Source organism: Capsicum annuum, chromosome 7 (genome assembly GCF_002878395.1).
Source record: "Capsicum annuum cultivar UCD-10X-F1 chromosome 7, UCD10Xv1.1, whole genome shotgun sequence".
In the NCBI taxonomy this organism is placed as follows: Eukaryota; Viridiplantae; Streptophyta; class Magnoliopsida; order Solanales; family Solanaceae; genus Capsicum; species Capsicum annuum.
The window spans coordinates 188,543,804-188,547,525 of NC_061117.1; the positions used below are offsets into that span (position 1 = coordinate 188,543,804).

At 29.1% G+C, this 3,722-nt stretch overlaps 1 pseudogene; it reads right to left on the bottom strand.

The window, feature by feature from the left end:
* Positions 1–200: 200 nt before the first annotated feature.
* LOC107876711 lies at positions 201–1,553 on the bottom strand (annotated as a pseudogene).
* Positions 1,554–3,722: the final 2,169 nt, after the last annotated feature.

The following is a 3,722-nucleotide window of genomic DNA, read 5'->3' on the forward strand; positions in this document are numbered from 1 at the left end:
AAGTTAAAAAGTAAGGCCACTTTCAAGATCCTTCCTTTCGTATGGTCAATCCTTTGGTGAGCTGTGTATATTGTTCTTGGTAGTAGTTGTTATTGCATGAATGTATGTATAATGAAGTGCTCCAATTTTCTCTGTCCATGTTAAGATTCAGTGATCTTTTTAAAATTACTTTCGTGTAACAGCTAATATCTGGACAAACTTTTTCATGTCAAGTGTTAACTACAGTAACTCATTTTGGAAGTTTCCTACATTATTTCAAAAGAAAAGTAAAAAAAAAAAAAACTTATAAAAGAAATTTGAATTCAACTTCAATGAGAAAAGTGAATCACTCTAGTCAGCTGCTGGGAGAATCAACAAACAGAAAAAACAGAGTTTCCAAAGGCAAATTAAACTACAGAGGTCCCTTGTGCAGGCATAGGCATTATTGGAAGCCTTTTCTCTGAGGTTTGAGAAGTTTCCTCTCGTGCACGCAGAGAGCACAAGTCACTGCCATTCGCAAGGCTATTGAACTCCACTGATTTGGATGGCATCGTTGGGTAGCGTCGTTGGCAGAATGTCACCAGTCTTTTAACTGAATGCAACAGCTTCCAGTTGTCTCATCGTTCATGATATGAGCAACACTATTTGTGTGAATCTTCTCACGAGCTGATCGTTCATGAATACCAACCATAGTAACACCAATAGGCCACGGTGCATTGCCAATTGCTATTTTATTAACGTATTGATCCATTGCAGCACTATATTCCCTATTCATACAACATTCAATCATCGCAACTAGTGCTTGCTTAATGTCATCATTAAGTAACCTTTTCCTACACAAAGTAAATAACGGATTCAAATCCCTAGCACATTGCATAAAAGTAGCCACCTGATTGGCCGTTCGGTTTTTAGCCCCATGACTCTCATTGAGCTTCTGATTCCACTTATTCAACAAATTTTTGTAGAACACCAAAATCTTGTCCTCATCACACAAATCCTCAAAATTCGTTTTCATCCTCTTCAAATCTTCATCATCATAACGACCTCCTCCTCGATCATTATCCTGATCAGCCATCTTCCACTTCAACATCGGTGACTTCTTCAACTCCAAAATATCTCTCAAGAAGTCATTCGTTTGCCCTTCAGTCATATCACTATCATCAACATCAAACAATCCACTTTTCAACACAACATTCAACCGATCAACCCTTGCCTCTTCATTTTCTCCGAATAAAGTCACAGGATGTTTCAGAAACCTGACGAAGAATAACTTCCTATCGCGGAAGGAAGGCTGATGAAGAACATTCCGGTTTGATCACGCACTGGATGTCCGTTTTGGAGTCGGAGTAAGAGTTGTCTTTCTTATGTTGCTGTTGTAATTGCTTTTTACGTAGGGCTTTCGCTTCGGCTTCACGTATTTCCTCCTCACGACGTCTTTGTAGTAGTTTTTGTTCCATCTCAAATTTATTGAAAAATTTCCGGGGACGGACATGTTGAGCTAGATTTTGACGTAGCTTCTCTGTTATCTGTTTTACCGTATCCATCTTGCCGGCTTCTACTAACTCAATTTTATATTTTCTATTCTTTGGTTTGATTTGTGAATTTGGTTTGCAGATATTTTTATTTAAAGAAGAAGCAAAAACAAATCCAGGTAGGAATAGGATTTGTTAAGAAAGAAGCAAACAAAATAGAACTTGCCTTTTTTAAATATAGTTTAATTTTCTTAATATTACACTAAATAGGATATTTATTTAAATAATAAAGGAGAATACAATTATTAAATGCAACATGTTTTAAATATATAAAGATGGAGAATTTATTTAATTAAACCTAGCATTTACAAAAAAAATCTCAAAGTCAATCGAAATTTACCTATCACCTGTAAACTACAATAAAAAATACGATGATAGAGATATCAAAATAATACAATTAAATCTAACCTTTGTAAAAAAAAATTCTCAAAGTTGATCTACATTCATCTACCACTTGTCAACTTCAACAAAATAATAAGATAATAGAGATACCGAAATAATACAATTAAATTCAATCTTTAAACAAAAAGAGAAACTCTCAAAGTAGAGATATCAAAACAATACAATTAAACCTAACATTTATCCAAAAAAATTCCAAAGCCGACAGACATTTATCTACCACCTGTAAACTACAACAAAATAATACGATAATAAAAATGTTAAAACAATACAATAAACCTAACTTTTACACAACATTCATAAACTTATTATTTGAGTAGAAATTATAAAGTCATCCAATAACTAAAGTTCGTAATTCATGATCAATAAACAAATGTAATAGAAAAAAAAATTTAAAATCTAGAAACAACAAAGTCATGTTATAGATTCAATAATGAAAGTAACATATATACTAACATGAAAAATATTTTATTATTCTTCATCAATAAAACCAACATAATAGAAAATAAAATTCAAAATCAGAAAATTAAGTCAACACGCTATATTAGAGATCCAACAATAAAACTATTTACAAACATAAAAGGATAATTTGTTATTTATGATCAATAAAATCAAAAAGTAAAATTAATGAAAATTTGAAATTAAATACCACAAAGTTACCCAATAATAAAACTACGATCATAAATTTTATTATCCAAATAAAATATACGTATAAATCTAAAAAAGGACTTCTAACATTGGAAAAAAGAAATAAATATAAGGACTCCTGAACAAAAATGTTATAATAAAAAAATAATTGTCCTAATCTAAAAATATATTACTTTTTTTCTTGGAAAAGTCTACCATCCTTTTATAATTGAAAAAAGTCACGCATTACATTTAGTTTTTGAAAGAATTCTTTTTCTTTTAGGAGCTAAATCTATTTTACGTAAAATAATTTCTTCTAAAGTATTTAAAATTTTACCTTATATAGAACTTTTTTTATACAATAATTTCCTTGAAGTTGAATTTTCTTTAGTAAAATATTTTCAAAAATTTAGGATTCAACTAAAAGTAGAAATCTTCTCTATTTAATTTTTTATGTATAACTATTATATTCTAGTTTGTACGTATGTGTGTTGCACAGATGGCTATGATCACATTTAAATTTAAGATAACATTAATATGTAGCACAATAAATGTTTACAATTATGTGTAGGACATACAACAATAAATAATGTAAATTAAAAGTAAGAAAAAATGAATGAATGCAAGAAAATGGTTTGAATCATAACTAAAATAAGAAGAAAAAGTAGAAGTAGAAGGAATTGACTCACAATTGATAACTTGATACGTCATAATTATAAATAAAGTTTAGCCGTATCTTTAACATCTCAATAAATACAACCGATAAGATATAAAAACAATATGAATCCTAATAATAATTAATTTTTATTTAGATGAATATGAATCCTTAAGTGTTATTGCATATCGATTCCGCATATAATTATAATAGATGTCGTTTAACCTAAATTGATACTTATTTGCCTATATACATAATTCTAATAAGTTGACTAAGGAATGCTAATTAATTAAAGTAATTGATATTACATTTTTTCATGTTTGGAAAATATAAGAAGTCTTAGCATTCACTTTGGAATTAACTAAAATTGAACTTACTACATCTTTTCTTGAAATTGTTTGAGTTACGTTAAAATTCAAAAATTTTAAAAACTGTTATAAATATATCATATATAGTGAATGTCTATTTTACCATATATAGTAAATATCTACTTTACCATATACTGTGTATATCTATTTATGGAAAAGTTA